Source organism: Macaca fascicularis, chromosome 4 (genome assembly GCF_037993035.2).
Source record: "Macaca fascicularis isolate 582-1 chromosome 4, T2T-MFA8v1.1".
Taxonomy (NCBI): Eukaryota; Metazoa; Chordata; class Mammalia; order Primates; family Cercopithecidae; genus Macaca; species Macaca fascicularis.
Window position 1 is genome coordinate 142,770,646 of NC_088378.1, and position 11,899 is coordinate 142,782,544.

At 42.2% G+C, this 11,899-nt stretch overlaps 1 long non-coding RNA gene across 1 annotated transcript; it reads left to right on the forward strand.

Annotated features, from left to right (window-relative positions):
* The first annotated feature begins 7,521 nt into the window (after nt 1–7,521).
* On the forward strand, nt 7,522–11,773 carry LOC141410142 (uncharacterized). The gene is made up of 2 exons (XR_012434065.1): nt 7,522–7,643; nt 11,079–11,773. It is a non-coding gene; the product is annotated as an uncharacterized lncRNA (long non-coding RNA).
* The last annotated feature ends 126 nt before the right edge of the window (nt 11,774–11,899 follow it).

The window sequence follows — 11,899 nt, forward strand, 5'->3', positions numbered from 1 at the left end:
CATTTTCCATTGACTCACTCTATGTTTTGGAATCACAGGCAATTCATACTCTTAAAAAAATCACATGTTGATACGCAGGACAGGGTAGAAAAGGTAATACTTCTGTTTTAATTTGCTAGGGCTGCCATAACAAAGTACCACAGGCTGGGTGAGTAAAATAATAAATACTTGTTGTCCCACAGTTCTGGAGGCTACAAGGTGCAAGGTCAAGCTGCTGCAGAGTTGCTTTTTTCTGAGGCCTCTCTCCTTGGCTTGTAGACAGCCACTTCTGTCTTCTCAACACAGGACTTCAACATATGAATTTTGGTTGGGGAGGGACACAATTCATCTTATAACAGTGTGGATCATCCTTGGTAGTGGATATTCTAAAAAAAAAAAAAGAGAGAGAGAGAGAACATCCCTTTAGCTTGGTGCTTCATCTTGGTTTTCTGAAATTTTGGTCTTGCCGTAAGAACAAAAAAGGACAAGAAGCAAAGTTTTGTTTTTCCCAGAAGGTGAACCCTCCCTAAGTCTGGGTAATCCCAGACACCAAGAAGAGGTGTGTGCAGTTCTCCAAAGTCTTACTTTCTCCAGGAATTCTGTTTCTGCCTTTTTAACTGGGAAGAAGATTCTCTCAGGAGAGCCACCTCTTCTGATGCTGTATGGGCTTCATTCTGCTGGGACTTACAAAAGATAAAAGTTGATATTAATAAAAAGAAAATATTGGCCAAATTTTTAATATGCTCATTATTTTTGTACCGTTTAAAATGTCCCATATTGTGTTGAGTTTGTTTTAAAGTAATACATAACATTTGTACATGTTTATGGGGCACATGTGATCTTTGATACATGCTCAGAATGTGAAATAATCAACTCAGGGTGTTTCGGGAATCCATCGCCTCAAACGTTTATCTTTTCTTTGTGTTGGGAACATTTAAAATCCACTCTTCTAGCTATTTTAAATATGCATTTTTGTTAGCTTTAGTTGGCCTGCTGTGCTTTAGAACATTAGAACTTATTTTTTGTATATAACTGAATGTTTGCACCCATTAATCTACCTTTCTACATCTTCCCACCCCTACGTTCTTCCCCACCTCTGGTAACTGTCATTCTACTCTCTACCTCCACGAGATTAACATTTTCAGCTCACATATATGAGTGACAATGTGTGATATTTGTCTTTCCTTGCCTGGCTTATTTCACCTAACATGACCTCTAGTTCCATCCTGGAGCAACTGACAGGATTTCATTCTTTTTTAAATGGCCGAATTGCATTCCATTGTGTATATACTACAGTTACTTTATTCATTCACCCATTGATAAATTCACCCATTGATTTCACATCTTTGCTTTTGTGAATAGTGCTTCAATAAACATGGGTGTGCAGGTACTCTTTTCATATATTGATTTCATTTCCCTTGGATAAATACCCAGAATTAGAATTGTTGCATGGGATAGTAGTTCCATTAATAGTTTCAGTTTTTTTGAGAAATCACTCTGCTGTTTCCCATAATGGCTGCACTAATTTACGTTACCACCAACAGTGAATAACAGTTCCCCTTTCTCCACATGCTCACCAGCATCTATTATTTTTTATTTTTTAATAATAGCCATTCTAGCTAGGGTGAGATATATCTCATTGTAGTTTGATTTACATTTTCCTGGTATTTAGTGATGTTGGGTGTTTTTCATACACCTGTTGGCCACTTGTATGCCTCCTCTTAGGAAATGTCTATTCAGATCCATTTTCCACTTTTTAGTTGGATTATTTGTATTTTTTATTGCTAAGTTTTGAGTTCCTTGTATATTCTACATATTAGTCTAGAATATACTAATTGGATGAATATACTAGTTGGGTGCATACTTAGTAAATATTTTCACTATTCTGCAGGTTATCTCTTCATTCTGTTGGATGTTTCCTTTGCTGTGTAGAAGCTTTTTAGCTTAGTATAGTCCCATTTGTCTATTTTTACTTTTTCTGCCTGTGCTTTTGAGGTCTTAGCCATAAAATCTTTGCCTAGTCTCATGTCCTTTAGTGTTTCCCATATGTTTTCTTCTAGTAGTTTTGTAGTGTTGGGTCTTACGTTTAAGTCTATAATCCCTTTTGAGTTGATTTTTGTATATGGTGAGGGACAAAGTGAGTGACATTCTTCTGCATCTCGTAGCATTTTCCCAGCATCATTTATTTAAGAGACAGTTCTTTCCCCAGTGTGTATTCTTGGTTGCTTTGTCAAAGGGACTCCTTTGAGAGTTCTTATTAAGAAGCAATGTTTAGTTTCACCAAATGCTTTTTCTGCATCTATTGAGATGATAATACGGTTTATGTCCTTCATTCTGTTGATGTGGTATATCACATTTTTTTATTCACATATGTCAAATAATCCTTGCATACCTGATATAAAACTCACTTGATCATGGTGTATTGTTTGGATCTGTTATTGGATTTGTTTGCTAATATTTTCAATTACTCTTTTTTATTAGTAACATTTAAATTTTTATTGTAAGCATTTAAACTTGTAAAATTTACATATATCAGATCTGTATCAAATTCATCAATGAATTTTGACAAATACAGCCATATCACCCATGCCACTATCCAGATACATGGAGTTCTCTTTATTCTGCATTCAACCTAGCCCCTCTTTGCCCAGCAGCCATTGATGTGATGACTATCATGACAGAGTAGTTCTTCCTGTTTTAAAACTTCATACGTATCCACTCATGCCATGTGGCCTCCCTTGTGTCTGGCTTTTGGCACTTGGTGTAATATCTATGTGGTCCAACCGGGTTGTTGCATGTATCAGTAGTTCATTCATTTTTATTGCTGGTAGTATTCCATTGTATGATTGAATCACAATTTTTTTGTACATTGTGGGGCTATTCTTGTTTTTTTTATTGTTACAAGTAAAGGAACTATGGAAATACTTGTACAGGAATTCTTGGACATAACTTTATTTCTCTGGAGTAAAAACTTAGGAGTGGAAATGCTAGCCATAGAGTACTAACTTGTTTAACTTCATCAGATGATACAAAACTGACTTTCAGAGTGGCTGTTTCATATTCTTATAGGCAACAGATGAGACTGTTTCACATCCTTGCCAACATTTATATTTATTAATCATTGAAATTTCAGCCATTCTAATAAGCACTTAGTGGTTTCTCACTGTGGTTTTACTTTGCAATTTTCCCTGATGACCGTTGGCTGTTTGTATATCTTTTTTGTAATGTTTCAGAGATTTCTCTAAAGATTGTGGAAGGAGATAAATAAATGTGATTTCTCTTTCTGTAAGTGCTAGACCTAAAACGGAATGTCCAGAATCCATCCACACTTCCCAGTCTAACCCACCCAACCCCATATTTGCTCCCTGAAGTCCCCACTCCTTCATCTGTCTTTATATTCTATCCACTTCATTCTGGCTCCAGCTTACTCTCCTCCAAAAGGTCTGTTACTGTGAAGGTCACTGACATATTCAGTATTGTCATCACTCCATCTGACTGTACCTCTCCGTAGCTTTCCTCACACTCAATAACTCTTTTCTTATTTTGCTCGATTCCTGTGGATTCACTTCACAAATATTAATTCAAAGTAGTTGTAGCTGGAAGAAAGAATAGAGTTATAAAAAAATCTTTGTGAAGGTACCACTCAGGTTTGTCAATTGGTGACATTTTAATATTATTGGCTGTATGTAGTATACACAGAAGAATAACAGAAATGTATGTAGATAGCCTTGATTTTTCACAGTTCTGATATGCATGTGCTTCAGTCAATACTGAGCAAAGCAAGAACTGCAGGAGGATGTGTGTCTTGAATGTGGTGCATGCCTTTATATTTTTACTAAGTGATAAGAAATCTCTTTGGTTGAAGTCTTTTAGAGTTGTTTTTTAGACCGGATCTTACTCTGTCACCCAGGCTTGAGTGCGGTGGCACAAACACAGCTTACTGTACCTCAACCTCCCAGGCTCAAGCGATCCACCCACCTCAGCCACCCAAGTAGCTGGGAGTATAGCCATGCTCAACAATGCAGGGCTAATTTTTGTAGTTTTTGGAGTGAGGGTTTTTGCCATGTTTCCCAGGCTGGTCTGGAACTCCTGAACTCAAGCAATCCACCCACCATGGCCTTCCAAAGTGCTAAGATTACAAGTGTACACCACTTTGCCTGGCTTTGTTTTTTGACTTCTTAGAAATTGTTTCTTGCTAATTTTATCATTCATTTGCTTGCTTTTTCAGTTAACATGTTCTATGACATGAACCCATGTTCATAAAAATAATTAATTTGCTTTCATTGCTGGATAGTATTCCATGGGAGGAATATAGTACAATTTATCTCTTTCCCTCTTCATTGACCTTTAGGTTGTCTCTATTGTAGACCTCACTGCAATGAACATCCTGGGACATTGCCTTCTGCTCTCAGGGATATGTGAGTTCCCCTACGATGTGCGTGTGGGAGTGGGGTCACTGCACTTTTTCCACGTGATGCTACATGATGCAAAATTGTTCTCTGAAAGAAATAATCCAAATGTCCATCAAGAGGGGGCTGGTTAAAAAGCACCACACTCAAAAGAAGCAATCTCTATTTTTTAAAAAAATATTACATATGTATACAATGGAGGATCATGAAAATTTCAAATGAAGATGTAGCGAAGCTCTTGGTATTTCTTCATGTGATCGTCTTTGTGATACAATGTGAAGGCAAAAGGGAAGGTGCTGGAAAGCAGATGAAGTTTGCTAAAATTTGTGTCAAGTGGGAGAAAGATTATATACCTATACATTTAGATTGACTCGCATATGCACAAAATGTCTTTGAAAGAATAAGCAGGAAACTGATAGAAATGGCTGCCTGTCAAGATAGGCTAGCATAAGAGAGAGACTTTTAACTTTTTGAATTTTGAGCCAAGTCAAAACATAAAATAGAAGATAATTCCAAGGCAGACAAAAGAAACAAAATCAAATCCTTCAAAATAAAAAACTTAAAAAAAAAAAAGCCTGACAGAATTAATTCTCTTACCTGTTTCCTGTCACTTTAATTCAGTATGTTGTTTTCTTTTTCATTGCACTATCTCTCTTTATGTGTGTGTCTGTCTGTCATTCATTAAAAGGCAAAATGAGGGCATGGTTAATTAACAAATGCAATTGGCTTGATGTAGGAAATTTAGACCAAATCCTGATGTAAATGGTGAAGCCCAATCTACAAGGAACTCTACAGGGTCCAATGTGCCAATTGTGGCTTCAGCAGGCTCAGAACTCCCTCTACTGTCCACGTGGGCTCAAGGATGTGATATTTAAAAGAGAGAACACTTGGGTAATTCTCCTGGAAAACATGTGATTGAATCCATTTGCCGAATTTGGAAGGTCCTCATTATGAGCCCATTCTAAGTATGTGTCATATGAGGTCATCCTGTATTTGGATCAGAAGGTACAGTCAGAGCTCCCAGGGTCACATCTCAGGCCCAAACATCCCAGGACAGCAGAGCAAGGCCTATAGGTCAGTTTCATAAGGGGTGGGAAGGATTGAGGGTGTGGGGACCAGTTGTGAAGTAGTCGGAGCCCCAGATGCTGTGTGAAGCTGAGCCTCTGGATTGCCCTGTAATCCCATATTTGGTTCCTTCCTGGGTGTCTGCCATTCCCTGTATCCCAAGGAAATCAAACGCTGCAGCCTTGGCTGGGGTTCTCTCCAGGATGGGCCAGGCATGGTCTAGTGTATCCTATACCTCTGCCTCTCAGCCCTCTTCTGATATTAGAAATCAATATGGATTGCCATACGGTACTGATTCTCAAAGTGTGGTCCTGGGACAAGTAGCATTGACATTACCTGAGAACTTGTTAGAAATGCAATTTTCAGGCACTGCCTCAGACCTACTGAATCAGAAACTGCATTTTAACAGGCCCCCAACAGAATTCTGCATTTCAAATCAGGCCTCTCTCTCTGTGTCTCAAGGCTTAATATTGAGCAGCTGTGACTTCTGGATGGTCAGATGTGGGACACACTTCCTTTCCAGGAAGCTTCTGGCTCCTCAGTCAGTGTAGTCTGAGTCCTGGCCTGGCCTAGGGGAGAAAAATTCATGTTCCTGGGTTCTGAGCAATGCTCTTCTATCCTGGATACCTGTCGGGTTCCTACTTATACTTCAAAACACAGCTCAAATGTTGTCTCTTATGAGGCTTCTGTGACTCCTTGGACAGAGCAGTTGGTCTCCTTGTGCATCTGCAAAGAGAGTTGCTTGTTCTGTCAACCATTTGTGTAAGAATTTCCTTACTGATCTCTTCCTGAGCAAGACTGGCTCAACCTTGAAGACAAGGGTGTTTGGTTCCTCTTTCCTCAGCCCCAGTTCCTTAAACACAATGCCTGACACATAGTAGGTGTTTGATAAATGTTTACCAAATGAAGGAATTCCCTGCAATGACCTAGGAGACAAGAAGGTGGAATAAAAACTCACAAGCCAAAAGTGGCTGGGAGAAGGTTTTCCAAATCCCAGTGCTGTGTGAGCACAAGGCCCGCTGATGTTCGCTTTTAGAAGCTTCCCATCTGCCTTGTTCTCTTCTCATCAGAGACATCTATGCTTCCCCGCCAAGGTCTACCTAATCACACATTACCTTTCAGAACCACCTTTCAGATTAGCCAGGTGCAAACCCCACATCAACGTCCTGCCTTAGCTCCAAATACTCAGCGTCAGGCCTGGTGTGGGGCTTCATGCTAATCCTAACACTTTGGGAGGCTGGGGCAGCAGATCACTTGAGCCCAGGCCTTAGAGACCAGTCTGGGCAACATGGCACAACCTCATCTCTACAAAAAACACAAAACATTAGCTGGAGCTTGTGGCGCACACCTGTAGTGCCAGCTATTCAGGAGTCTGAGGTGGGCGGATCCCTGGAGCCGGGGTGTTCGAGGCTGCAGTAAGCGGTGATCATGCCACTGCATTCCAGCCTGGATGACAGAGTGAGACCCCTTCTCAAACAAACAAAAACTACACCTCTGAGGCTAATTTGGTGGGAGTTAAGAGCTTATCCTACTGCGGTGTCACTATGAGTGATATTTGGTGGCTTTAAGATTGGGGGGTGTTTACATTTCTAAAAAGAAAACTGCTCCACAAAGAATGTAGAGTTTTGGTGTGTGCAGGGGTCTTCAGGAGAAAAAAGGCAATAACTCCAGTAATATTCAGTAGCTGACTGTCCCGCCCACCTGTCACCCACAGCCTAGGCAGGGGCTGGACTCTTACCTCAGCCCCTCCTCTGTGTGCCCTGGATGTGGATGGTCCCTCAGTGTGAACCCACCTGGGCTCTGACCCTGGCTGCTCTTCCCACTGTTATGGAGCCTCTGTGGGTGTGGCACGTGCAGGGGGCCTGCTCAGGAGACCGAGTGCCCTTTAAGTCTCAAGGCCTACATTTTTGAAGCACCCATGTCAGATGTTCAGGATGGAAGAGACTCAGATGCTCACATCATAATAAAAGAAAGAATCCATCCCACTCTCTCAGGTGTGGTGGAATTAAAATTAAATGACAATCGATAATCTAAAATGGTCATATTCTCAGTGTTGACTTTATCATTCAGCCGATGCCTATAACCAGGGATGGATCAGACATTGTGGAGGAAGAGTGTATTTCTTCTTTCTGAAGGCTCCATCAGCTGGAGTTTTTGTGCTGTGATGTTGTGAGGAGACTTTGCTTCAAGGTAAGTTAGGACTGAGCACAGTGGCTAACCTATGTCATCCTAGAACATTGGGGAGCCTAAAGGAGGAGGATCACTTGAGCTCAGGAGTTCAAAACCAGCCTAGGAAACAGTGAGATGTATTCTGTTCAATTTTTTTTAATTGGATGGTAATTTTGGTGCTTTCCTGTAGTCTTGGCTACTCTGGAGACTGATTCTTCACTTGAGCCCAGGAGCTCAAGACAACAGTGAACTATGATCAACTTGCTGCACTCTAGCCTGGGTGGCAGAACAAGTCCCTATCTCTAACAAAAAAAGAAAGTGACCTGACTTGGGACAGGACATTTGGACTTTTTCATTAAAATTGTATTTCAAATGTTGTAAAACTTCATAATCAGCATTTTATCCTTTTAGAAAGTAGAATCTGCTCAGTTACAGAAAATATAAAAAATATGGAGAAGCAGAAATGTGGAAAACACTTGCCTCCCCACTGGGGGGATCAGGATGAACCTCTGCCTGGCAGAGCCTCAAAGACTCCAGTGAAGAGGGGCCCTGGAGCTGTGCTTTGCAGCTGCCCCCTGAGTTTCCATCCCTGGTTTCTGTGCTTGTGGTGTCTGTGCAGGACGACTTAGTGTAGTCACACTGTATGAGTTATTTTGAATCTTTCTTTTTCAAACTTCGTTATTATCAATAAGCAACTTTATATGTTATCACAAATTCTTCTTAAACAGTACTGTTCCTGGCTGTATACTATTTCCAAAAAATGACCTACCTACTTTTCTTTTGCAAGTTCTTCTTCCTTATTGTCAATAATATCTGATTAATATCCTTATACCTAAAGATTCTTCTATATTTTCGATTTCATTGTAGAATTATAGATTTCTCAAATATAAGTTATTTGGTCAAAGTGCACGAACTTTTTTTGTTTGGTTTGGTTTTTGAGACGGAGTCTCACTCTGTCACTGAGGCTGGAGTGCAGTGGCAAAATCTCAGCTCAGTGCAACCTCCACCTCCCAGGGTCAAGCCATTCTTGTGTCTCAGCCTCCCAAGTAGCTGGGATTACAGGCGTGCACCACTACACCTGGCTAATTTTTTTATTTTTAGAAAAGACAGAGTTTCACCATGTTGATCAGGCTGGTCTCGAACTCCTGACCTCAGGTGATGCACCCGCCTTGGACACACATGTTGTAAAATTGCTTCTCAAAAGCAGCATACCAATTATATTCACCCATCTTTCACCCCTTATTTTTCAAGTCCCTCCTCTGTACTGGGATATTCTAGATGCTGGGGATGCAAGTGGTGACTGGACAAGGTCCTGGCCTCAAAGATGTTTCAGTGGCATAGATGACAACTTTCAAATTTATTCTAATATCAGTCATAATTGTTATGGAGAAAATATACCTGGGTTAGAAGATTGGTGGTGGTGAGGATGGCAGGAGATGTATTTTGTTGGGTAAGAGGTTCCTGAAAACTTGACCAAGGGACATTTGAGCAGAGAACTAATGGCATGAAGAGTGAGCCATGTGGATCTCTGGGGAGCAGGTGCCTGTGGGAGTCCCAGCAGGGGCCAGTGGCAGAGGCAGGATGAAGCAGTGACAAGAGACTGGTGCGAGTGGAGATGAGTGAGCTGGACTGAGAGTGATGGGATGAGGCTAGAATGGCCGGAAGGGCCCTGTGATGAGGGGCTGATAGGAAATGGTGAGAGGAAGGGAAGAGGCTGGAGTATCTCTGGGAAGTGGTGTTGAGGATGTGCTCTAATTCCCATTTGAAAGGTTCATTGTGCCTGTCGTGTGGGTGATGGACAGCTGCATGAGAGGCCACAGGCAGCCCAGCTGGAAGGCCCTTCTGGGTTACTATCCTACAGAGGGTGGCTCTGGGGAGGAGGCAGTAGAGGAGCGTGAAGTGATTGGATTTGGGGTTAATACATTTTTCAGATGGTCTTAGCAGTTATTTAATAGAGAACCACACATTTATTTACCGATCTTCATTCCACAATTGATTCCAGGTAGCTTACTGCAATAAACCTAATTAATAAATATACATGAATCATTTAAAAACCAACAGTTACAAAAAAATAGACTTAAAATATTACAGCGGTGGTAAAGATAGAACATTGCTAGGCAAGAAGGAACCGCTGAAACATTTGCTGAAATGGAGTTGACTGTTTACCTAGCCATGGATTTGTTGGCTCACAATTTTATTGCATCAGGGAGCCACAGAGGGGGGTGACAGTGCAGGTCACCTGGCCCTTGCTTCCTGTTTCAGGAATATTTTCTTGTTTTACACTTAAAGTTAAAGCAAATTATGTAACTGTAATTTGTTCAAAAATGAAGTCAACACCTAAAAAGTCAGAAAGTGAATGTACAAACCCCAGGGGTCTAAGGACAGTCTACATTTCTCCCCCAAAATATCCATACCCTGCACTATTGAATGGAGAGGGTCCTTTCTAAGGGCCCTAAGATGCAGGGGCGATTGGGCTAGAGGTGACCTTCTTTATGCCTGCAGTTTCCTTAACACCTGACAGCCAACTTCAGTGATCTCACCTGAGCTAGGAATTTATTTATTTATTTATTTATTTGATATTGGTTCTATTTGAGCCATTGTGCAGGCTTAAAAGTGTGACATGGAAATTTTGCTATAATTTTTTTTCTTTGATGGAATTTGACATGCACGGTGGCTCTGGCTTGCCTGTCGGTCCCAGGAGAGAATGGAGTGTCCTGCACTTTTTTTTTCAAGATCCTTGTGTGTAAGAGGGATCGGGAGACTTGGAGTCAGGGAACCCTCCAATCTCACCCTCCTCTCTAACGCTTTCCAGTGTGGGGGCCTTGGCTCTCTGCACATCTGATTAATATAATTGTCCCAGCTCCTGAAATAAAAGCACAGGTGCACATAACACTGACTCCTGCGTGCAGTGCCAAGGTGGGGAGGTTTCCTGGATGCCAAGTTTAGCACTTTGACTCCCATTCTCACACACACACACACACACACACACACACACACACACACACGTACACACTCTCTCACAGACACACATGCTAACTCATACACACAGGCACACACAGTCGCACACACATTCACACACATATTTAGACAGATTCACACACACGGGCACACACGCACAGGCACACACTCACACACACACACACAGCCTGAAGGAGCGTTGTGGGGCGGGCTGACTTCAGGGGCGGAGTAACAGGAGTGTCTCAGGTCCCTCCCAGTGGCCTTTGTCTCTTTTTCCTGGAGGTGGAGGAGTCTGTACTCCATGAGGCGAAGTCCTCTGAAGAAGGGGGGAGATACTCAGGAGTGGGGTCCAGAGATGGACAGGGATGGGAAAGTGGAGACAAAGTGGAGGGGGCGGGGCAAGAAGAGAGCACGCGAGGAATGGGGAGGGGGAGGACCTTCTAGCGGTCAGAAATATCACAGGCAGAATTTGGTTCTTGGTTTTTGTGTTTTATTAAGATGGATTTAGTAAACCAGCCGAAGCGCGAGATACGGAGTCTACATTGCAAAGGACGAGTCTTAGTCTCCTCCTAGTTTGAACTCATCAGGAGTAGCTGGGAGAAGGGTGCCAGAAGCCTTGTGTGGGGCGCGCAACGCCCCTTTGCAGAGACCCCATTCTCTGCACCCCACGGACCTCCCATTCAGGGACCATGCTGGTCCCCTCCAATCCAACTGGAAGGAAAGGAAGGAGAAGTTAAAGGCTTTGGATCCTTCCTAGCGCGCCTTTTTCTCTGCCACTTATTCCCAGAGTGTCCTTGCCTGTGCACCGCTACCCCAACCTCACTATGACAAAGCACATCCTGCGCCCTCTGGCCAGAAATCCTCCTTTGGCCTCTGACTCACTGGTGCCATTTCACTGTGTCCTGTCCTTTCGCCCATTGTCACTGGGTGAAGCTCCAGAGAGCTTGGAGCCCAAGTGAGCTGGATTCTTAGAGCGTCGCTATCCGCACAAACATTCTTGAGATTTCTTCAGATCTGAAAGTCAGCCTGAGTTTTTAGACTTGCTTCGAAAGGCTTTGGCCCTTGGAAAAAGGAAATCAACACTCCAGGAACAAGATTTTCCTCGACTTTGTCTCAACTCAAAGACACTATAGCAGTGCAGTTTTCAAACGTCCTTTGAAAATAAATGGGACAGTCAGCGTGTCCCCACTGGATTTTGCGTTTCCCTTTTTATTACAGCCTGCCCCTTTTGTAAAATGGTTACACATCTCCCTACTGCACTAAAAACAGCTCTATCAAAGACACTTTGAGAAAGATTTAATGACCTGAAAATATGAAGT